Source organism: Phyllobates terribilis, unplaced genomic scaffold (genome assembly GCF_046119375.1).
Source record: "Phyllobates terribilis strain yellow unplaced genomic scaffold, ASM4611937v1 Scaffold_11__3_contigs__length_659146591, whole genome shotgun sequence".
Classification (NCBI taxonomy): domain Eukaryota; kingdom Metazoa; phylum Chordata; class Amphibia; order Anura; family Dendrobatidae; genus Phyllobates; species Phyllobates terribilis.
The window spans coordinates 643,473,353-643,497,934 of NW_027362771.1; the positions used below are offsets into that span (position 1 = coordinate 643,473,353).

The following is a 24,582-nucleotide window of genomic DNA, read 5'->3' on the forward strand; positions in this document are numbered from 1 at the left end:
GGTGAGGTCACAGCTCCCTTCTGTCTGTATCACTCTGCAGGGGGTGGGGTCATAGCTCCCTTCTGTCTGTATCACTCTGCAGGGGGTGAGGTCATAGCTCCCTTCTGTCTGTATCACTCTGCAGGGGGTGAGGTCACAGCTCCCTTCTGTCTGTATCACTCTGCAGGGGGTGGGGTCATAGCTCCCTTCTGTCTGTATCACTCTGCAGGGGGTGGGGTCATAGCTCCCTTCTGTCTGTATCACTCTGCAGGGGGTGGGGTCATAGCTCCCTTCTGTCTGTATCACTCTGCAGGGGGTGGGGTCATAGCTCTCTTCTGTCTGTATCACTCTGCAGGGGGTGGGGTCATAGCTTCCTTCTGTCTGTATCACTCTGCAGGGGGTGAGGTCATAGCTCCCTTCTGTCTGTATCACTCTGCAGGGGGTGGGGTCATAGCTCCCTTCTATCTGTATCACTCTGCAGGGGGTGGGGTCATAGCTCCCTTCTGTCTGTATCACTCTGCAGGGGGTGGGGTCATAGCTCCCTTCTGTCTGTATCACTCTGCAGGGGGTGGGGTCATAGCTCCCTTCTGTCTGTATCACTCTGCAGGGGGTGGGGTCATAGCTCCCTTCTGTCTGTATCTCTCTGCAGGGGGTGAGGTCATAGCTCCCTTCTATCTGTATCACTCTGCAGGGGGTGAGGTCATAGCTCCCTTCTGTCTGTATCACTCTGCAGGGGGTGGGGTCATAGCTCCCTTCTGTCTGTATCACTCTGCAGGGGGTGAGGTCATAGCTCCCTTCTGTCTGTATCACTCTGCAGGGGGCGGGGTCATAGCTCCCTTCTGTCTGTATCACTCTGCAGGGGGTGGGGTCATAGCTCCCTTCTGTCTGTATCACTCTGCAGGGGGTGGGGTCATAGCTCCCTTCTATCTGTATCACTCTGCAGGGGGCGGGGTCATAGCTCCCTTCTGTCTGTATCACTCTGCAGGGGGTGGGGTCATAGCTCCCTTCTGTCTGTATCACTCTGCAGGGGGTGGGGTCATAGCTCCCTTCTGTCTGTATCACTCTGCAGGGGGTGGGGTCATAGCTCCCTTCTGTCTGTATCACTCTGCAGGGGGCGGGGTCATAGCTCCCTTCTGTCTGTATCACTCTGCAGGGGGTGGGGTCATAGCTCCCTTCTATCTGTATCACTCTGCAGGGGGCGGGGTAATAGCTCCCTTCTATCTGTATCACTCTGCAGGGGGTGGGGTCATAGCTCCCTTCTGTCTGTATCACTCTGCAGGGGGTGGGGTCATAGCTCTCTTCTGTCTGTATCACTCTGCAGGGGGTGGGGTCATAGCTCTCTTCTGTCTGTATCACTCTGCAGGGGGTGGGATCATAGCTCCCTTCTGTCTGTATCACTCTGCAGGGGGTGGGGTCATAGCTCCCTTCTATCTGTATCACTCTGCAGGGGGCGGGGTAATAGCTCCCTTCTATCTGTATCACTCTGCAGGGGGCGGGGTCATAGCTCCCTTCTGTCTGTATCACTCTGCAGGGGGTGGGGTCATAGCTCCCTTCTATCTGTATCACTCTGCAGGGGGTGGGGTCATAGCTCCCTTCTGTCTGTATCACTCTGCAGGGGGTGGGGTCATAGCTCCCTTCTGTCTGTATCACTCTGCAGGGGGTGAGGTCATAGCTCCCTTCTGTCTGTATCACTCTGCAGGGGGTGAGGTCATAGCTCCCTTCTATCTGTATCACTCTGCAGGGGGTGGGGTCATAGCTCCCTTCTATCTGTATCACTCTGCAGGGGGTGAGGTCATAGCTCCCTTCTGTCTGTATCACTCTGCAGGGGGTGAGGTCATAGCTCCCTTCTGTCTGTATCACTCTGCAGGGGGTGGGGTCATAGCTCCCTTCTATCTGTATCACTCTGCAGGGGGTGAGGTCATAGCTCCCTTCTATCTGTATCACTCTGCAGGGGGGGGGTCATAGCTCCCTTCTATCTGTATCACTCTGCAGGGGGCGGGGTCATAGCTCCCTTCTATCTGTATCACTCTGCAGGGGGCGGGGTCATAGCTCCCTTCTGTCTGTATCACTCTGCAGGGGGAGGGGTCATAGCTCCCTTCTGTCTGTATCACTCTGCAGGGGGTGGGGTCATAGCTCCCTTCTGTCTGTATCACTCTGCAGGGGGTGAGGTCATAGCTCCCTTCTGTCTGTATCACTCTGCAGGGGGTGAGGTCATAGCTCCCTTCTGTCTGTATCACTCTGCAGGGGGTGGGGTCATAGCTCCCTTCTATCTGTATCACTCTGCAGGGGGTGAGGTCATAGCTCCCTTCTATCTGTATCACTCTGCAGGGGGTGGGGTCATAGCTCCCTTCTATCTGTATCACTCTGCAGGGGGTGGGGTCATAGCTCTCTTCTATCTGTATCACTCTGCAGGGGGTGAGGTCATAGCTCCCTTCTATCTGTATCACTCTGCAGGGGGTGGGGTCATAGCTCCCTTCTATCTGTATCACTCTGCAGGGGGTGAGGTCATAGCTCCCTTCTATCTGTATCACTCTGCAGGGGGTGGGGTCATAGCTCCCTTCTATCTGTATCACTCTGCAGGGGGTGAGGTCATAGCTCCCTTCTGTCTGTATCACTCTGCAGGGGGTGAGGTCATAGCTCCCTTCTATCTGTATCACTCTGCAGGGGGTGGGGTCATAGCTCCCTTCTATCTGTATCACTCTGCAGGGGGTGAGGTCATAGCTCCCTTCTGTCTGTATCACTCTGCAGGGGGTGAGGTCATAGCTCCCTTCTGTCTGTATCACTCTGCAGGGGGTGGGGTCATAGCTCCCTTCTATCTGTATCACTCTGCAGGGGGTGGGGTCATAGCTCCCTTCTATTTGTATCACTCTGCAGGGGGGGGGTCATAGCTCCCTTCTATCTGTATCACTCTGCAGGGGGGGGGTCATAGCTCCCTTCTGTCTGTATCACTCTGCAGGGGGTAAGGTCATAGCTCCCTTCTATCTGTATCACTCTGCAGGGGGTAAGGTCATAGCTCCCTTCTATCTGTATCACTCTGCAGGGGGTAAGGTCATAGCTCCCTTCTATCTGTATCACTCTGCAGGGGGTAAGGTCATAGCTCCCTTCTGTCTGTATCACTCTGCAGGGGGTAAGGTCATAGCTCCCTTCTGTCTGTATCTCTCTGCAGGGGGTGGGGTCATAGCTCCCTTCTATCTGTATCACTCTGCAGGGGGTGAGGTCATAGCTCCCTTCTGTCTGTATCACTCTGCAGGGGGTGGGGTCATAGCTCCCTTCTATCTGTATCACTCTGCAGGGGGTGAGGTCATAGCTCCCTTCTATCTGTATCACTCTGCAGGGGGTGGGGTCATAGCTCCCTTCTATCTGTATCACTCTGCAGGGGGTGGGGTCATAGCTCTCTTCTATCTGTATCACTCTGCAGGGGGTGAGGTCATAGCTCCCTTCTATCTGTATCACTCTGCAGGGGGTGGGGTCATAGCTCCCTTCTATCTGTATCACTCTGCAGGGGGTGAGGTCATAGCTCCCTTCTATCTGTATCACTCTGCAGGGGGTGGGGTCATAGCTCCCTTCTATCTGTATCACTCTGCAGGGGGTGAGGTCATAGCTCCCTTCTGTCTGTATCACTCTGCAGGGGGTGAGGTCATAGCTCCCTTCTATCTGTATCACTCTGCAGGGGGTGGGGTCATAGCTCCCTTCTATCTGTATCACTCTGCAGGGGGTGAGGTCATAGCTCCCTTCTGTCTGTATCACTCTGCAGGGGGTGAGGTCATAGCTCCCTTCTGTCTGTATCACTCTGCAGGGGGTGGGGTCATAGCTCCCTTCTATCTGTATCACTCTGCAGGGGGTGGGGTCATAGCTCCCTTCTATTTGTATCACTCTGCAGGGGGGGGGTCATAGCTCCCTTCTATCTGTATCACTCTGCAGGGGGGGGGGTCATAGCTCCCTTCTGTCTGTATCACTCTGCAGGGGGTAAGGTCATAGCTCCCTTCTATCTGTATCACTCTGCAGGGGGTAAGGTCATAGCTCCCTTCTATCTGTATCACTCTGCAGGGGGTAAGGTCATAGCTCCCTTCTATCTGTATCACTCTGCAGGGGGTAAGGTCATAGCTCCCTTCTGTCTGTATCACTCTGCAGGGGGTAAGGTCATAGCTCCCTTCTGTCTGTATCTCTCTGCAGGGGGTGGGGTCATAGCTCCCTTCTATCTGTATCACTCTGCAGGGGGTAAGGTCATAGCTCCCTTCTATCTGTATCACTCTGCAGGGGGGGGGGTCATAGCTCCCTTCTGTCTGTATCACTCTGCAGGGGGTAAGGTCATAGCTCCCTTCTATCTGTATCACTCTGCAGGGGGTAAGGTCATAGCTCCCTTCTATCTGTATCACTCTGCAGGGGGTAAGGTCATAGCTCCCTTCTATTTGTATCACTCTGCAGGGGGTAAGGTCATAGCTCCCTTCTGTCTGTATCACTCTGCAGGGGGTGGGGTCATAGCTCCCTTCTGTCTGTATCACTCTGCAGGGGGTAAGGTCATAGCTCCCTTCTATCTGTATCACTCTGCAGGGGGTGAGGTCATAGCTCCCTGCTGTCTGTATCTCTCTGCAGGGGGTGGGGTCATAGCTCCCTTCTGTCTGTATCACTCTGCAGGGGGTGAGGTCATAGCTCCCTTCTATCTGTATCACTCTGCAGGGGGTAAGGTCATAGCTCCCTTCTATCTGTATCACTCTGCAGGGGGTAAGGTCATAGCTCCCTTCTATCTGTATCACTCTGCAGGGGGTAAGGTCATAGCTCCCTTCTGTCTGTATCACTCTGCAGGGGGTGGGGTCATAGCTCCCTTCTGTCTGTATCACTCTGCAGGGGGTAAGGTCATAGCTCCCTTCTATCTGTATCACTCTGCAGGGGGTGAGGTCATAGCTCCCTGCTGTCTGTATCTCTCTGCAGGGGGTGAGGTCATAGCTCCCTTCTGTCTGTATCACTCTGCAGGGGGTGGGGTCATAGCTCCCTTCTGTCTGTATCTCTCTGCAGGGGGCGGGGTCATAGCTCCCTTCTGTCTGTATCACTCTGCAGGGGGTGGGGTCATAGCTCCCTTCTGTCTGTATCACTGTGCAGGGGGTGAGGTCATAGCTCCCTTCTGTCTGTATCACTCTGCAGGGGGTGTGGTCATAGCTCCCTTCTATCTGTATCTCTCTGCAGGAGGTGGGGTCATAGCTCCCTTCTGTCTGTATCACTCTGCAGGGGGTGGGGTCATAGCTCCCTTCTGTCTGTATCACTCTGCAGGGGGTGAGGTCATAGCTCCCTTCTGTCTGTATCACTCTGCAGGGGGTGAGGTCACAGCTCCCTTCTGTCTGTATCACTCTGCAGGGGGGGGGTCATAGCTCCCTTCTATCTGTATCTCTCTGCAGGGGGTGAGGTCATAGCTCCCTTCTGTCTGTATCTCTCTGCAGGGGGTGGGGTCATAGCTCCCTTCTGTCTGTATCACTCTGCAGGGGGTGGGGTCATAGCTCCCTTCTGTCTGTATCACTCTGCAGGGGGCGGGGTCATAGCTCCCTTCTGTCTGTATCACTCTGCAGGGGGTGAGGTCATAGCTCCCTTCTGTCTGTATCACTCTGCAGGGGGTGGGGTCACAGCTCCCTTCTGTCTGTATCACTCTGCAGGGGGTGAGGTCATAGCTCCCTTCTGTCTGTATCACTCTGCAGGGGGTGGGGTCATAGCTCCCTTCTGTCTGTATCACTCTGCAGGGGGTTGGGTCATAGCTCCCTTCTGTCTGTATCACTCTGCAGGGGGCGGGGTCATAGCTCCCTTCTGTCTGTATCACTCTGCAGGGGGTGGGGTCATAGCTCTCTTCTGTCTGTATCACTCTGCAGGGGGTGAGGTCATAGCTCCCTTCTATCTGTATCACTCTGCAGGGGGTGGGGTCATAGCTCCCTTCTGTCTGTATCACTCTGCAGGGGGTTGGGTCATAGCTCCCTTCTGTCTGTATCACTCTGCAGGGGGTGAGGTCATAGCTCCCTTCTGTCTGTATCACTCTGCAGGGGGTGGGGTCATAGCTCTCTTCTGTCTGTATCACTCTGCAGGGGGTGAGGTCATAGCTCCCTTCTATCTGTATCACTCTGCAGGGGGTGAGGTCATAGCTCCCTTCTATCTGTATCTCTCTGCAGGGGGTGGGGTCATAGCTCCCTTCTATCTGTATCACTCTGCAGGGGGCGGGGTCATAGCTCCCTTCTATCTGTATCACTCTGCAGGGGGTGGGGTCATAGCTCCCTTCTATCTGTATCTCTCTGCAGGGGGTGGGGTCATAGCTCCCTTCTATCTGTATCACTCTGCAGGGGGCGGGGTCATAGCTCCCTTCTATCTGTATCACTCTGCAGGGGGTGAGTTCATAGCTCCCTTCTATCTGTATCACTCTGCAGGGGGTGAGGTCATAGCTCCCTTCTGTCTCTATCACTCTGCAGGGGGTGAGGTCATAGCTCCCTTCTATCTGTATCTCTCTGCAGGGGGTGAGGTCATAGCTCCCTTCTGTCTGTATCACTCTGCAGGGGGTGAGGTCATAGCTCCCTTCTATCTGTATCTCTCTGCAGGGGGTGAGGTCATAGCTCCCTTCTGTCTGTATCACTCTGCAGGGGGTGAGGTCATAGCTCCCTTCTGTCTGTATCACTCTGCAGGGGGTGAGTTCATAGCTCCCTTCTATCTGTATCACTCTGCAGGGGGTGAGGTCATAGCTCCCTTCTGTCTCTATCACTCTGCAGGGGGTGAGGTCATAGCTCCCTTCTATCTGTATCTCTCTGCAGGGGGTGAGGTCATAGCTCCCTTCTGTCTGTATCACTCTGCAGGGGGTGAGGTCATAGCTCCCTTCTGTCTGTATCACTCTGCAGGGGGTGAGGTCATAGCTCCCTTCTATCTGTATCACTCTGCAGGGGGTGGGGTCATAGCTTCCTTCTGTCTGTATCACTCTGCAGGGGGTGAGGTCATAGCTCCCTTCTGTCTGTATCACTCTGCAGGGGGTGGGGTCATAGCTCCCTTCTATCTGTATCTCTCTGCAGGGGGTGGGGTCATAGCTCCCTTCTATCTGTATCACTCTGCAGGGGGCGGGGTCATAGCTCCCTTCTATCTGTATCACTCTGCAGGGGGTGAGTTCATAGCTCCCTTCTATCTGTATCACTCTGCAGGGGGTGAGGTCATAGCTCCCTTCTGTCTCTATCACTCTGCAGGGGGTGAGGTCATAGCTCCCTTCTATCTGTATCTCTCTGCAGGGGGTGAGGTCATAGCTCCCTTCTGTCTGTATCACTCTGCAGGGGGTGAGGTCATAGCTCCCTTCTATCTGTATCTCTCTGCAGGGGGTGGGGTCATAGCTCCCTTCTATCTGTATCACTCTGCAGGGGGCGGGGTCATAGCTCCCTTCTATCTGTATCACTCTGCAGGGGGTGGGGTCATAGCTCCCTTCTGTCTGTATCTCTCTGCAGGGGGTGAGGTCATAGCTCCCTTCTGTCTGTATCACTCTGCAGGGGGTGGGGTCATAGCTCCCTTCTGTCTGTATCTCTCTGCAGGGGGTGAGGTCATAGCTCCCTTCTGTCTGTATCACTCTGCAGGGGGTGAGGTCATAGCTCCCTTCTATCTGTATCACTCTGCAGGGGGTGGGGTCATAGCTCCCTTCTATCTGTATCACTCTGCAGGGGGTGGGGTCATAGCTCCCTTCTGTCTGTATCTCTCTGCAGGGGGTGAGGTCATAGCTCCCTTCTGTCTGTATCACTCTGCAGGGGGTGAGGTCATAGCTCCCTTCTGTCTCTATCACTCTGCAGGGGGTGAGGTCATAGCTCCCTTCTGTCTGTATCACTCTGCAGGGGGTGAGGTCATAGCTCCCTTCTGTCTGTATCACTCTGCAGGGGGTAAGGTCATAGCTCCCTTCTGTCTGTATCACTCTGCAGGGGGTGAGGTCATAGCTCCCTTCTGTCTGTATCACTCTGCAGGGGGTGAGGTCATAGCTCCCTTCTGTCTGTATCACTCTGCAGGGGGTAAGGTCATAGCTCCCTTCTGTCTGTATCACTCTGCAGGGGGCGGGGTCATAGCTCCCTTCTATCTGTATCACTCTGCAGGGGGTGGGGTCATAGCTCCCTTCTATCTGTATCTCTCTGCAGGGGGTGGGGTCATAGCTCCCTTCTGTCTGTATCACTCTGCAGGGGGTGGGGTCATAGCTCCCTTCTATCTGTATCTCTCTGCAGGGGGTGGGGTGTTAGCTCCCTTCTGTCTGTATCACTCTGCAGGGGGTGAGGTCATAGCTCCCTTCTATCTGTATCTCTCTGCAGGGGGTGGGGTGTTAGCTCCCTTCTATCTGTATCACTCTGCAGGGGGCGGGGTCATAGCTCCCTTCTATCTGTATCACTCTGCAGGGGGTGGGGTCATAGCTCCCTTCTGTCTGTATCACTCTGCAGGGGGTGAGGTCATAGCTCCCTTCTATCTGTATCACTCTGCAGGGGGCGGGGTCATAGCTCCCTTCTGTCTGTATCACTCTGCAGGGGGTGAGGTCATAGCTCCCTTCTGTCTGTATCACTCTGCAGGGGGTGAGGTCATAGCTCCCTTCTGTCTGTATCACTCTGCAGGGGGTGGGGTCATAGCTCCCTTCTGTCTGTATCACTCTGCAGGGGGCGGGGTCATAGCTCCCTTCTGTCTGTATCACTCTGCAGGGGGTGGGGTCATAGCTCCCTTCTGTCTGTATCACTCTGCAGGGGGTGAGGTCATAGCTCCCTTCTGTCTGTATCACTCTGCAGGGGGTGGGGTCATAGCTCCCTTCTGTCTGTATCACTCTGCAGGGGGAGGGGTCATAGCTCCCTTCTGTCTGTATCACTCTGCAGGGGGTGGGGTCATAGCTCCCTTCTGTCTGTATCACTCTGCAGGGGGTGAGGTCATAGCTCCCTTCTATCTGTATCTCTCTGCAGGGGGTGGGGTCATAGCTCCCTTCTGTCTGTATCACTCTGCAGGGGGCGGGGTCATAGCTCCCTTCTGTCTGTATCACTCTGCAGGGTGTGGGGTCATAGCTCCCTTCTGTCTGTATCACTCTGCAGGGGGTGAGGTCATAGCTCCCTTCTGTCTGTATCACTCTGCAGGGGGCGGGGTCATAGCTCCCTTCTGTCTGTATCACTCTGCAGGGGGTGGGGTCATAGCTCCCTTCTGTCTGTATCACTCTGCAGGGGGTGAGGTCATAGCTCCCTTCTGTCTGTATCACTCTGCAGGGGGCGGGGTCATAGCTCCCTTCTGTCTGTATCACTCTGCAGGGGGTGGGGTCATAGCTCCCTTCTGTCTGTATCACTCTGCAGGGGGTGGGGTCATAGCTCCCTTCTATCTGTATCACTCTGCAGGGGGTGGGGTCATAGCTCCCTTCTGTCTGTATCACTCTGCAGGGGGAGGGGTCATAGCTCCCTTCTGTCTGTATCACTCTGCAGGGGGTGAGGTCATAGCTCCCTTCTATCTGTATCACTCTGCAGGGGGTGGGGTCATAGCTCCCTTCTGTCTGTATCACTCTGCAGGGGGAGGGGTCATAGCTCCCTTCTGTCTGTATCACTCTGCAGGGGGTGAGGTCATAGCTCCCTTCTATCTGTATCACTCTGCAGGGGGCGGGGTCATAGCTCCCTTCTGTCTGTATCACTCTGCAGGGGGTGGGGTCATAGCTCCCTTCTGTCTGTATCACTCTGCAGGGGGTGGGGTCATAGCTCCCTTCTGTCTGTATCACTCTGCAGGGGGTGAGGTCATAGCTCCCTTCTATCTGTATCACTCTGCAGGGGGTGGGGTCATAGCTCCCTTCTGTCTGTATCACTCTGCAGGGGGTGAGGTCATAGCTCCCTTCTATCTGTATCACTCTGCAGGGGGCGGGGTCATAGCTCCCTTCTGTCTGTATCACTCTGCAGGGGGTGGGGTCATAGCTCCCTTCTGTCTGTATCACTCTGCAGGGGGTGAGGTCATAGCTCCCTTCTGTCTGTATCACTCTGCAGGGGGTGAGGTCATAGCTCCCTTCTATCTGTATCTCTCTGCAGGGGGCGAGGTCATAGCTCCCTTCTGTCTGTATCACTCTGCAGGGGGTGGGGTCATAGCTCTCTTCTGTCTGTATCACTCTGCAGGGGGTGAGGTCATAGCTCCCTTCTGTCTGTATCACTCTGCAGGGGGCGGGGTCATAGCTCCCTTCTATCTGTATCACTCTGCAGGGGGTGGGGTCATAGCTCCCTTTTGTCTGTATCACTCTGCAGGGGGTGGGGTCATAGCTCCCTTCTATCTGTATCACTCTGCAGGGGGTGAGGTCATAGCTCCCTTCTATCTGTATCTCTCTGCAGGGGGTGGGGTCATAGCTCCCTTCTATCTGTATCACTCTGCAGGGGGCGGGGTCATAGCTCCCTTCTATCTGTATCACTCTGCAGGGGGTGGGGTCATAGCTCCCTTCTATCTGTATCTCTCTGCAGGGGGTGGGGTCATAGCTCCCTTCTATCTGTATCACTCTGCAGGGGGCGGGGTCATAGCTCCCTTCTATCTGTATCACTCTGCAGGGGGTGAGGTCATAGCTCCCTTCTATCTGTATCACTCTGCAGGGGGTGAGGTCATAGCTCCCTTCTGTCTCTATCACTCTGCAGGGGGTGAGGTCATAGCTCCCTTCTATCTGTATCTCTCTGCAGGGGGTGAGGTCATAGCTCCCTTCTGTCTGTATCACTCTGCAGGGGGTGGGGTCATAGCTCCCTTCTATCTGTATCACTCTGCAGGGGGTGAGGTCATAGCTCCCTTCTGTCTGTATCACTCTGCAGGGGGTGAGGTCATAGCTCCCTTCTATCTGTATCACTCTGCAGGGGGTGAGGTCATAGCTCCCTTCTATCTGTATCTCTCTGCAGGGGGCGGGGTCATAGCTCCCTTCTATGTGTATCACTCTGCAGGGGGCGGGGTCATAGCTCCCTTCTATGTGTATCACTCTGCAGGGGGCGGGGTCATAGCTCCCTTCTATCTGTATCACTCTGCAGGGGGCGGGGTCATAGCTCCCTTCTATCTGTATCACTCTGCAGGGGGTGGGGTCATAGCTCCCTTCTATCTGTATCACTCTGCAGGGGGTGGGGTCATAGCTCCCTTCTATCTGTATCACTCTGCAGGGGGTGGGGTCATAGCTCCCTTCTATCTGTATCACTCTGCAGGGGGTGGGGTCATAGCTCCCTTCTGTCTGTATCTCTCTGCAGGGGGTGAGGTCATAGCTCCCTTCTGTCTGTATCACTCTGCAGGGGGGTGAGGTCATAGCTCCCTTCTATCTGTATCACTCTGCAGGGGGTGAGGTCATAGCTCCCTTCTATCTGTATCACTCTGCAGGGGGTGAGGTCATAGCTCCCTTCTGTCTGTATCACTCTGCAGGGGGTGAGGTCATAGCTCCCTTCTGTCTGTATCACTCTGCAGGGGGTGAGGTCATAGCTCCCTTCTGTCTGTATCACTCTGCAGGGGGTGAGGTCATAGCTCCCTTCTGTCTGTATCTCTCTGCAGGGGGTGGGGTCATAGCTCCCTTCTATCTGTATCACTCTGCAGGGGGTGGGGTCATAGCTCCCTTCTATCTGTATCTCTCTGCAGGGGGTGGGGTCATAGCTCCCTTCTGTCTGTATCACTCTGCAGGGGGTGGGGTCATAGCTCCCTTCTATCTGTATCTCTCTGCAGGGGGTGGGGTGTTAGCTCCCTTCTGTCTGTATCACTCTGCAGGGGGTGAGGTCATAGCTCCCTTCTATCTGTATCTCTCTGCAGGGGGTGGGGTGTTAGCTCCCTTCTGTTTGTATCACTCTGCAGGGGGTGGGGTCATAGCTCCCTTCTATCTGTATCACTCTGCAGGGGTCGGGGTCATAGCTCCCTTCTATCTGTATCACTCTGCAGGGGGTGAGGTCATAGCTCCCTTCTGTCTGTATCACTCTGCAGGGGGTGAGGTCATAGCTCCCTTCTATCTGTATCACTCTGCAGGGGGCGGGGTCATAGCTCCCTTCTGTCTGTATCACTCTGCAGGGGGTCAGGTCATAGCTCCCTTCTGTCTGTATCACTCTGCAGGGGGTGAGGTCATAGCTCCCTTCTGTCTGTATCTCTCTGCAGGGGGTGGGGTCATAGCTCCCTTCTATCTGTATCACTCTGCAGGGGGTGAGGTCATAGCTCCCTTCTGTCTGTATCACTCTGCAGGGGGTGGGGTCATAGCTCCCTTCTGTCTGTATCACTCTGCAGGGGGTGAGGTCATAGCTCCCTTCTATCTGTATCACTCTGCAGGGGGTGGGGTCATAGCTCCCTTCTGTCTGTATCTCTCTGCAGGGGGTGGGGTCATAGCTCCCTTCTGTCTGTATCACTCTGCAGGGGGTGGGGTCATAGCTCCCTTCTGTCTGTATCTCTCTGCAGGGGGTGGGGTCATAGCTCCCTTCTATCTGTATCACTCTGCAGGGGGTGAGGTCATAGCTCCCTTCTATCTGTATCACTCTGCAGGGGGTGGGGTCATAGCTCCCTTCTGTCTGTATCACTCTGCAGGGGGTGAGGTCATAGCTCCCTTCTATCTGTATCACTCTGCAGGGGGTGGGGTCATAGCTCCCTTCTATCTGTATCACTCTGCAGGGGGTGAGGTCATAGCTCCCTTCTGTCTGTATCACTCTGCAGGGGGTGGGGTCATGGCTCCCTTCTGTCTGTATCACTCTGCAGGGGGCGGGGTCATAGCTCCCTTCTGTCTGTATCACTCTGCAGGGGGTGGGGTCATAGCTCCCTTCTGTCTGTATCACTCTGCAGGGGGTGAGGTCATAGCTCCCTTCTGTCTGTATCACTCTGCAGGGGGAGGGGTCATAGCTCCCTTCTGTCTGTATCACTCTGCAGGGGGTGGGGTCATAGCTCCCTTCTGTCTGTATCACTCTGCAGGGGGTGAGGTCATAGCTCCCTTCTGTCTGTATCACTCTGCAGGGGGTGAGGTCATAGCTCCCTTCTGTCTGTATCATTCTGCAGGGGGTGAGGTCATAGCTCCCTTCTGTCTGTATCACTCTGCAGGGGGTGGGGTCATAGCTCCCTTCTGTCTGTATCTCTCTGCAGGGGGTGGGGTCATAGCTCTCTTCTGTCTGTATCACTCTGCAGGGGGTGAGGTCATAGCTCCCTTCTGTCTGTATCACTCTGCAGGGGGTGGGGTCATAGCTCCCTTCTGTCTGTATCACTCTGCAGGGGGTGGGGTCATAGCTCCCTTCTGTCTGTATCACTCTGCAGGGGGTGGGGTCATAGCTCCCTTCTGTCTGTATCACTCTGCAGGGGGTGGGGTCATAGCTCCCTTCTGTCTGTATCACTCTGCAGGGGGTGAGGTCATAGCTCCCTTCTATCTGTATCACTCTGCAGGGGGTGGGGTCATAGCTCTCTTCTGTCTGTATCACTCTGCAGGGGGTGGGGTCATAGCTCCCTTCTGTCTGTATCACTCTGCAGGGGGTGAGGTCATAGCTCCCTTCTGTCTGTATCACTCTGCAGGGGGTGGGGTCATAGCTCCCTTCTGTCTGTATCACTCTGCAGGGGGTGGGGTCATAGCTCCCTTCTGTCTGTATCACTCTGCAGGGGGTGAGGTCATAGCTCCCTTCTATCTGTATCACTCTGCAGGGGGTGGGGTCATAGCTCCCTTCTATCTGTATCACTCTGCAGGGGGTGAGGTCATAGCTCCCTTCTGTCTGTATCACTCTGCAGGGGGTGAGGTCATAGCTCCCTTCTGTCTGTATCACTCTGCAGGGGGTGGGGTCATAGCTCCCTTCTGTCTGTATCACTCTGCAGGGGGTGAGGTCATAGCTCCCTTCTATCTGTATCACTCTGCAGGGGGTGAGGTCATAGCTCCCTTCTGTCTGTATCACTCTGCAGGGGGTGGGGTCATAGCTCCCTTCTGTCTGTATCACTCTGCAGGGGGTGAGGTCATAGCTCCCTTCTGTCTGTATCACTCTGCAGGGGGTGAGGTCATAGCTCCCTTCTGTCTGTATCACTCTGCAGGGGGTGGGGTCATAGCTCCCTTCTGTCTGTATCACTCTGCAGGGGGTGGGGTCATAGCTCCCTTCTGTCTGTATCACTCTGCAGGGGGTGAGGTCATAGCTCCCTTCTATCTGTATCACTCTGCAGGGGGTGAGGTCATAGCTCCCTTCTGTCTGTATCACTCTGCAGGTGGTGAGGTCATAGCTACCTTCTGTCTGTATCACTCTGCAGGGGGTGGGGTCATAGCTCCCTTCTATCTGTTTCACTCTGCAGGGGGTGAGGTCATAGCTCCCTTCTATCTGTATCTCTCTGCAGGGGGTGGGGTCATAGCTCCCTTCTGTCTGTATCACTCTGCAGGGGGTGAGGTCATAGCTCCCTTCTGTCAGTATCACTCTGCAGGGGGTGGGGTCATAGCTCCCTTCTATCTGTATCACTCTGCAGGGGGTGAGGTCATAGCTCCCTTCTATCTGTATCTCTCTGCAGGGGGCGGGGTCATAGCTCCCTTCTGTCTGTATCACTCTGCAGGGGGCGGGGTCATAGCTCCCTTCTGTCTGTATCACTCTGCAGGGGGTGAGGTCATAGCTCCCTTCTATCTGTATCTCTCTGCAGGGGGTGAGGTCATAGCTCCCTTCTATCTGTATCTCTCTGCAGGGGGTGGGGTCATAGCTCCCTTCTGTCTGTATCACTCTGCAAGGGGTGGGGTCATAGCTCCCTTCTGTCTGTATCACTCTGCAGGGGGCGGGGTCATAGCTCCCTTCTGTCTGTATCACTCTGCAGGGGGTGAGGTCATAGCTCCCTTCTATCTGTATCTCTCTGCAGGGGGTGGGGTCATAGCTCCCTTCTATCTGTATCACTCTGCAGGGGGTGAGGTCATAGCTCCCTTCTATCTGTATCACTCTGCAGGGGGCGGGGTCATAGCTCCCTTCTGTCTGTATCACTCTGCAGGGGGCGGGGTCATAGCTCCCTTCTGTCTGTATCACTCTGCAGGGGGTGAGGTCATAGCTCCCTTCTATCTGTATCTCTCTGCAGGGGGTGAGGTCATAGCTCCCTTCTGTCTGTATCACTCTGCAGGGGGTGGGGTCATAGCTCCCTTCTGTCTGTATCACTCTGCAGGGGGTGAGGTCATAGCTCCCTTCTGTCTGTATCACTCTGCAGGGGGTGGGGTCATAGCTCCCTTCTGTCTGTATCACTCTGCAGGGGGTGAGGTCATAGCTCCCTTCTATCTGTATCACTCTGCAGGGGGCGAGGTCATAGCTCCCTTCTGTCTGTATCTCTCTGCAGGGGGTGGGGTCATAGCTCCCTTCTGTCTGTATCACTCTGCAGGGGGTGGGGTCATAGCTCCCTTCTGTCTGTATCACTCTGCAGGGGGTGAGGTCATAGCTCCCTTCTATCTGTATCTCTCTGCAGGGGGTGGGGTCATAGCTCCCTTCTGTCTGTATCACTCTGCAAGGGGTGGGGTCATAGCTCCCTTCTGTCTGTATCACTCTGCAAGGGGTGGGGTCATAGCTCCCTTCTATCTGTATCTCTCTGCAGGGGGTGGGGTCATAGCTCCCTTCTGTCTGTATCACTCTGCAAGGGGCGGGGTCATAGCTCCCTTCTATCTGTATCTCTCTGCAGGGGGCGGGGTCATAGCTCCCTTCTGTCTGTATCACTCTGCAGGGGGTGGGGTCATAGCTCCCTTCTGTCTGTATCACTCTGCAAGGGGTGGGGTCATAGCTCCCTTCTGTCTGTATCACTCTGCAGGGGGTGAGGTCATAGCTCCCTTCTATCTGTATCTCTCTGCAGGGGGTGGGGTCATAGCTCCCTTCTGTCTGTATCACTCTGCAGGGGGTGGGGTCATAGCTCCCTTCTGTCTGTATCACTCTGCAGGGGGTGGGGTCATAGCTCCCTTCTGTCTGTATCACTCTGCAGGTGGTGGGGTCATAGCTCCCTTCTGTCTGTATCACTCTGCAGGGGGTGAGGTCATAGCTCCCTTCTATCTGTATCTCTCTGCAGGGGGTGGGGTCATAGCTCCCTTCTGTCTGTATCACTCTGCAAGGGGTGGGGTCATAGCTCCCTTCTGTCTGTATCACTCTGCAAGGGGTGGGGTCATAGCTCCCTTCTGTCTGTATCACTCTGCAGGGGGCGGGGTCATAGCTCCCTTCTGTCTGTATCACTCTGCAGGGGGTGAGGTCATAGCTCCCTTCTGTCTGTATCTCTCTGCAGGGGGTGAGGTCATAGCTCCCTTCTGTCTGTATCACTCTGCAGGGGGCGGGGTCATAGCTCCCTTCTATCTGTATCACTCTGCAGGGGGTGGGGTCATAGCTCCCTTCTATCTGTATCACTCTGCAGGGGGCGGGGTCATAGCTCCCTTCTGTCTGTATCACTCTGCAGGGGGTGAGGTCATAGCTCCCTCCTATCTGTATCACTCTGCAGGGGGTGAGGTCATAGCTCCCTTCTGTCTGTATCACTCTGCAGGGGGTGAGGTCATAGCTCCCTCCTATCTGTATCACCCTGCAGGGGGTGGGGTCATAGCTCCCTTCTATCTGTATCACTCTGCAGGGGGCGGGGTCATAGCTCCCTTCTGTCTGTATCACTCTGCAGGGGGTGGGGTCATAGCTCCCTTCTGTCTGTATCACTCTGCAGGGGGTGAGGTCATAGCTCTCTTCTATCTGTATCACTCTGCAGGGGGCGAGGTCATAGCTCCCTTCTATCTGTATCACTCTGCAGGGGGTGGGGTCATAGCTCCCTTCTATCTGTATCACTCTGCAGGGGGTGAGGTCATAGCTCCCTTCTGTCTGTATCACTCTGCAGGGGGTGAGGTCATAGCTCCCTTCTGTCTGTATCACTCTGCAGGGGGTGAGGTCATAGCTCCCTTCTGTCTGTATCACTCTGCAGGGGGTGAGGTCATAGCTCCCTTCTATCTGTATCACTCTGCAGGGGGTGGGGTCATAGCTCCCTTCTGTCTGTATCTCTCTGCAGGGGGTGGGGTCATAGCTCCCTTCTATCTGTATCACTCTGCAGGGGGCGGGGTCATAGCTCCCTTCTATCTGTATCACTCTGCAGGGGGTGGGGTCATAGCTCCCTTCTGTCTGTATCTCTCTGCAGGGGGTGGGGTCATAGCTCCCTTCTGTCTGTATCACTCTGCAGGGGGTGGGGTCACAGCTCCCTTCTGTCTGTATCACTCTGCAGGGGGTGAGGTCATAGCTCCCTTCTGTCTGTATCACTCTGCAGGGGGTGGGGTCATAGCTCCCTTCTGTCTGTATCACTCTGCAGGGGGTGAGGTCATAGCTCCCTTCTATCTGTATCACTCTGCAGGGGGTGGGGTCATAGCTCCCTTCTGTCTGTATCACTCTGCAGGGGGTGAGGTCATAGCTCCCTTCTGTCTGTATCACTCTGCAGGGGGTGAGGCCATAGCTCCCTTCTGTCTGTATCACTCTGCAGGGGGTGGGGTCATAGCTCTCTTCTATCTGTATCACTCTGCAGGGGGCGAGGTCATAGCTCCCTTCTATCTGTATCACTCTGCAGGGGGTGGGGTCATAGCTCCCTTCTATCTGTATCACTCTTCAGGGGGTGAGGTCATAGCTCCCTTCTGTCTGTATCACTCTGCAGGGGGCGGGGTCAAAGCTTCCTTCTGTCTGTATCTCTCTGCAGGGGGTGGGGTCATAGCTCCCTTCTGTCTGTATCACTCTGCAAGGGGTGGGGTCATAGCTCCCTTCTGTCTGTATCACTCTGCAGGGGGTGGGGTCATAGCTCCCTTCTATCTGTATCACTCTGCAGGGGGTGGGGTCATAGCTCACTTCTGTCTGTATCACTCTGCAGGGGGTGAGGTCATAGCTCCCTTCTGTCTGTATCTCTCTGCAGGGGGTGAGGTCATAGCTCCCTTCTGTCTGTATCACTCTGCAGGGGGCGGGGTCATAGCTCCCTTCTATCTGTATCACTCTGCAGGGGGTGGGGTCATAGCTCCCTTCTATCTGTATCTCTCTGCAGGGGGTGGGGTCATAGCTCCCTTCTATCTGTATCACTCTGCAGGGGGCGGGGTCATAGCTTCCTTCTGTCTGTATCACTCTGCAGGGGGTGAGGTCATAGCTCCCTCCTATCTGTATCACTCTGCAGGGGGTGAGGTCATAGCTCCCTTCTGTCTGTATCACTCTGCAGGGGGTGAGGTCATAGCTCCCTCCTATCTGTATCACTCTGCAGGGGGTGAGGTCATAGCTCCCTTCTGTCTGTATCACTCTGCAGGGGGTGGGGTCATAGCTCCCTTCTATCTGTATCACTCTGCAGGGGGCGGGGTCATAGCTCCCTTCTGTCTGTATCACTCTGCAGGGGGTGGGGTCATAGCTCCCTTCTGTCTGTATCACTCTGCAGGGGGTGAGGTCATAGCTCTCTTCTATCTGTATCACTCTGCAGGGGGCGAGGTCATAGCTCCCTTCTATCTGTATCACTCTGCAGGGGGTGGGGTCATAGCTCCCTTCTATCTGTATCACTCTGCAGGGGGTGAGGTCATAGCTCCCTTCTGTCTGTATCACTCTGCAGGGGGCGGGGTCATAGCTCCCTTCTATCTGTATCACTCTGCAGGGGGTGGGGTCATAGCTCCCTTCTGTCTGTATCTCTCTGCAGGGGGTGGGGTCATAGCTCCCTTCTATCTGTATCACTCTGCAGGGGGCGGGGTCATAGCTCCCTTCTATCTGTATCACTCTGCAGGGGGTGGGGTCATAGCTCCCTTCTGTCTGTATCTCTCTGCAGGGGGTGAGGTCATAGCTCCCTTCTGTCTGTATCACTCTGCAGGGGGTGGGGTCATAGCTCCCTTCTGTCTGTATCACTCTGCAGGGGGTGGGGTCACAGCTCCCTTCTGTCTGTATCACTCTGCAGGGGGTGAGGTCATAGCTCCCTTCTGTCTGTATCACTCTGCAGGGGGTGGGGTCACAGCTCCCTTCTGTCTGTATCACTCTGCAGGGGGTGAGGTCATAGCTCCCTTCTGTCTGTATCACTCTGCAGGGGGTGGGGTCATAGCTCCCTTCTGTCTGTATCACTCTGCAGGGGGTGAGGTCATAGCTCCCTTCTATCTGTATCACTCTGCAGGGGGTGGGGTCATAGCTCCCTTCTGTCTGTATCACTCTGCAGGGGGTGAGGTCATAGCTCCCTTCTGTCTGTATCACTCTGCAGGGGGTGAGGCCATAGCTCCCTTCTGTCTGTATCACTCTGCAGGGGGCGGGGTCATAGCTTCCTTCTGTCTGTATCACTCTGCAGGGGGTGAGGTCATAGCTCCCTTCTATCTGTATCACTCTGCAGGGGGTGGGGTCATAGCTCCCTTCTGTCTGTATCACTCTGCAGGGGGTGAGGTCATAGCTCCCTTCTGTCTGTATCACTCTGCAGGGGGTGAGGTCATAGCTCCCTTCTGTCTGTATCACTCTGCAGGGGGTGGGGTCATAGCTCCCTTCTATCTGTATCACTCTGCAGGGGGTGGGGTCATAGCTCCCTTCTATCTGTATCTCTCTGCAGGGGGTGGGGTCATAGCTCCCTTCTATCTGTATCACTCTGCAGGGGGTGAGGTCATAGCTCCCTTCTATCTGTATCACTCTGCAGGGGGTGAGGTCATAGCTCCCTTCTATCTGTATCACTCTGCAGGGGGTGAGGTCATAGCTCCCTTCTATCTGTATCACTCTGCAGGGGGTGGGGTCATAGCTCCCTTCTGTCTGTATCTCTCTGCAGGGGGTGAGGTCATAGCTCCCTTCTATCTGTATCACTCTGCAGGGGGTGGGGTCATAGCTCCCTTCTATCTGTATCTCTCTGCAGGGGGTGAGGTCATAGCTCTCTTCTGTCTGTATCACTCTGCAGGGGGTGGGGTCATAGCTCCCTTCTATCTGTATCACTCTGCAGGGGGTGGGGTCATAGCTCCCTTCTGTCTGTATCACTCTGCAGGGGGTGGGGTCATAGCTCCCTTCTATCTGTATCACTCTGCAGGGGGTGGGGTCATAGCTCCCTTCTATCTGTATCACTCTGCAGGGGGTGAGGTCATAGCTCCCTTCTGTCTGTATCACTCTGCAGGGGGTGGGGTCATAGCTCCCTTCTGTCTGTATCACTCTGCAGGGGGCGGGGTCATAGCTCCCTTCTGTCTGTATCACTCTGCAGGGGGTGGAGTCATAGCTCCCTTCTGTCTGTATCACTCTGCAGGGGGTGGGGTCATAGCTCCCTTCTGTCTGTATCACTCTGCAGGGGGCGGGGTCATAGCTCCCTTCTGTCTGTATCACTCTGCAGGGGGCGGGGTCATAGCTCCCTTCTATCTGTATCACTCTGCAGGGGGTGGGGTCATAGCTCCCTTCTGTCTGTATCACTCTGCAGGGGGCGGGGTCATAGCTTCCTTCTGTCTGTATCACTCTGCAGGGGGCGGGGTCATAGCTCCCTTCTGTCTGTATCACTCTGCAGGGGGTGAGGTCATAGCTCCCTTCTGTCTGTATCACTCTGCAGGGGGTGGGGTCATAGCTCCCTTCTGTCTGTATCACTCTGCAGGGGGCGGGGTCATAGCTTCCTTCTATCTGTATCACTCTGCAGGGGGTGAGGTCATAGCTCCCTTCTGTCTGTATCACTCTGCAGGGGGTGGGGTCATAGCTCCCTTCTGTCTGTATCACTCTGCAGGGGGTGGGGTCATAGCTCCCTTCTGTCTGTATCACTCTGCAGGGGGCGGGGTCATAGCTCCCTTCTGTCTGTATCACTCTGCAGGGGGCGGGGTCATAGCTCCCTTCTGTCTGTATCACTCTGCAGGGGGCGGGGTCATAGCTCCCTTCTATCTGTATCACTCTGCAGGGGGTGAGGTCATAGCTCCCTTCTATCTGTATCACTCTGCAGGGGGTGAGGTCATAGCTCCCTTCTGTCTGTATCACTCTGCAGGGGGTGAGGTCATAGCTCCCTTCTGTCTGTATCACTCTGCAGGGGGTGGGGTCATAGCTCCCTTCTATCTGTATCACTCTGCAGGGGGTGAGGTCATAGCTCCCTTCTATCTGTATCTCTCTGCAAGGGGTGGGGTCATAGCTCCCTTCTGTCTGTATCACTCTGCAGGGGGTGAGGTCATAGCTCCCTTCTATCTGTATCTCTCTGCAAGGGGTGGGGTCATAGCTCCCTTCTGTCTGTATCACTCTGCAGGGGGTGAGGTCATAGCTCCCTTCTGTCTGTATCACTCTGCAGGGGGTGGGGTCATAGCTCCCTTCTATCTGTATCTCTCTGCAAGGGGTGGGGTCATAGCTCCCTTCTGTCTGTATCACTCTGCAGGGGGTGGGGTCATAGCTCCCTTCTGTCTGTATCACTCTGCAGGGGGCGGGGTCATAGCTCCCTTCTGTCTGTATCACTGTGCAGGGGGCGGGGTCATAGCTCCCTTCTGTCTGTATCACTCTGCAGGGGGCGGGGTCATAGCTCCCTTCTGTCTGTATCACTCTGCAGGGGGTGGGGTCATAGCTTCCTTCTATCTGTATCTCTCTGCAGGGGGTGAGGTCATAGCTCCCTTCTGTCTGTATCACTCTGCAGGGGGTGAGATCATAGCTCCCTTCTGTCTGTATCACTCTGCAGGGGGTGAGGTCATAGCTCCCTTCTATCTGTATCTCTCTGCAAGGGGTGGGGTCATAGCTCCCTTCTGTCTGTATCACTGTGCAGGGGGCGGGGTCATAGCTCCCTTCTGTCTGTATCACTGTGCAGGGGGTGAGGTCATAGCTCCCTTCTATCTGTATCTCTCTGCAAGGGGTGGGGTCATAGCTCCCTTCTGTCTGTATCACTGTGCAGGGGGCGGGGTCATAGCTCCCTTCTGTCTGTATCACTCTGCAGGGGGCGGGGTCATAGCTCCCTTCTGTCTGTATCACTCTGCAGGGGGTGGGGTCATAGCTCCCTTCTATCTGTATCTCTCTGCAGGGGGTGAGGTCATAGCTCCCTTCTGTCTGTATCACTCTGCAGGGGGTGAGGTCATAGCTCCCTTCTGTCTGTATCACTCTGCAGGGGGTGGGGTCATAGCTCCCTTCTGTCTGTATCACTCTGCAGGGGGTGGGGTCATAGCTCCCTTCTGTCTGTATCACTCTGCAGGGGGTGAGGTCATAGCTCCCTTCTATCTGTATCACTCTGCAGGGGGCGAGGTCATAGCTCCCTTCTGTCTGTATCTCTCTGCAGGGGGTGGGGTCATAGCTCCCTTCTGTCTGTATCACTCTGCAGGGGGTGGGGTCATAGCTCCCTTCTGTCTGTATCACTCTGCAGGGGGTGAGGTCATAGCTCCCTTCTGTCTGTATCACTCTGCAGGGGGTGGGGTCATAGCTCCCTTCTGTCTGTATCACTCTGCAGGGGGTGGGGTCATAGCTCCCTTCTGTCTGTATCACTCTGAAGGGGGTGAGGTCATAGCTCCCTTCTGTCTGTATCACTCTGCAGGGGGTGGGGTCATAGCTCCCTTCTGTCTGTATCACTCTGAAGGGGGTGAGGTCATAGCTCCCTTCTATCTGTATCTCTCTGCAGGGGGTGAGGTCATAGCTCCCTTCTGTCTGTATCACTCTGCAGGGGGTGGGGTCATAGCTCCCTTCTATCTGTATCACTCTGCAGGGGGTGGGGTCATAGCTCCCTTCTGTCTGTATCTCTCTGCAGGGGGTGGGGTCATAGCTCCCTTCTGTCTGTATCACTCTGCAGGGGGTGGGGTCATAGCTCCCTTCTGTCTGTATCTCTCTGCAGGGGGTGGGGTCATAGCTCCCTTCTGTCTGTATCACTCTGCAGCGGGTGGGGTCATAGCTCCCTTCTGTCTGTATCACTCTGCAGGGGGTGGGGTCATAGCTCCCTTCTGTCTGTATCACTCTGCAGGGGGTGAGGTCATAGCTCCCTTCTGTCTGTATCTCTCTGCAGGGGGTGAGGTCATAGCTCCCTTCTGTCTGTATCACTCTGCAGGGGGCGGGGTCATAGCTCCCTTCTATCTGTATCACTCTGCAGGGGGTGGGGTCATAGCTCCCTTCTATCTGTATCTCTCTGCAGGGGGTGGGGTCATAGCTCCCTTCTATCTGTATCACTCTGCAGGGGGCGGGGTCATAGCTCCCTTCTGTCTGTATCACTCTGCAGGGGGTGAGGTCATAGCTCCCTCCTATCTGTATCACTCTGCAGGGGGTGAGGTCATAGCTCCCTTCTGTCTGTATCACTCTGCAGGGGGCGGGGTCATAGCTCCCTTCTATCTGTATCACTCTGCAGGGGGTGAGGTCATAGCTCCCTCCTATCTGTATCACTCTGCAGGGGGTGGGGTCATAGCTCCCTTCTATCTGTATCACTCTGCAGGGGGCGGGGTCATAGCTCCCTTCTGTCTGTATCACTCTGCAGGGGGTGGGGTCATAGCTCCCTTCTGTCTGTATCACTCTGCAGGGGGTGAGGTCATAGCTCTCTTCTATCTGTATCACTCTGCAGGGGGCGAGGTCATAGCTCCCTTCTATCTGTATCACTCTGCAGGGGGTGAGGTCATAGCTCCCTTCTGTCTGTATCACTCTGCAGGGGGCGGGGTCATAGCTCCCTTCTGTCTGTATCACTCTGCAGGGGGTGGGGTCATAGCTCCCTTCTGTCTGTATCACTCTGCAGGGGGTGAGGTCATAGCTCTCTTCTATCTGTATCACTCTGCAGGGGGTGGGGTCATAGCTCCCTTCTATCTGTATCACTCTGCAGGGGGTGAGGTCATAGCTCCCTTCTGTCTGTATCACTCTGCAGGGGGCGGGGTCATAGCTCCCTTCTATCTGTATCACTCTGCAGGGGGTGAGGTCATAGCTCCCTTCTATCTGTATCACTCTGCAGGGGGCGGGGTCATAGCTCCCTTCTGTCTGTATCACTCTGCAGGGGGTGGGGTCATAGCTCCCTTCTGTCTGTATCACTCTGCAGGGGGTGAGGTCATAGCTCTCTTCTATCTGTATCACTCTGCAGGGGGCGAGGTCATAGCTCCCTTCTATCTGTATCACTCTGCAGGGGGTGAGGTCATAGCTCCCTTCTGTCTGTATCACTCTGCAGGGGGCGGGGTCATAGCTCCCTTCTGTCTGTATCACTCTGCAGGGGGTGGGGTCATAGCTCCCTTCTGTCTGTATCACTCTGCAGGGGGTGAGGTCATAGCTCTCTTCTATCTGTATCACTCTGCAGGGGGTGGGGTCATAGCTCCCTTCTATCTGTATCACTCTGCAGGGGGTGAGGTCATAGCTCCCTTCTGTCTGTATCACTCTGCAGGGGGCGGGGTCATAGCTCCCTTCTATCTGTATCACTCTGCAGGGGGTGAGGCCATAGCTCCCTTCTATCTGTATCACTCTGCAGGGGGTGGGGTCATAGCTCCCTTCTGTCTGTATCTCTCTGCAGGGGGTGAGGTCATAGCTCCCTTCTGTCTGTATCACTCTGCAGGGGGTGGGGTCACAGCTCCCTTCTGTCTGTATCACTCTGCAGGGGGTGAGGTCATAGCTCCCTTCTGTCTGTATCACTCTGCAGGGGGTGGGGTCATAGCTCCCTTCTGTCTGTATCACTCTGCAGGGGGTGAGGTCATAGCTCCCTTCTGTCTGTATCACTCTGCAGGGGGTGGGGTCATAGCTCCCTTCTGTCTGTATCACTCTGCAGGGGGTGGGGTCATAGCTCCCTTCTGTCTGTATCACTCTGCAGGGGGCGGGGTCATAGCTCCCTTCTGTCTGTATCACTCTGCAGGGGGTGAGGTCATAGCTC

The 24,582-nt window shown here is 55.3% G+C and overlaps 1 protein-coding gene across 1 annotated transcript in view; it reads left to right on the forward strand.

The window, feature by feature from the left end:
* LOC141165464 (uncharacterized) overlaps positions 1–24,582 on the forward strand; it is a 231,350-nt gene that overhangs the window by 54,350 nt on the left and 152,418 nt on the right. The window lies entirely within an intron of this gene.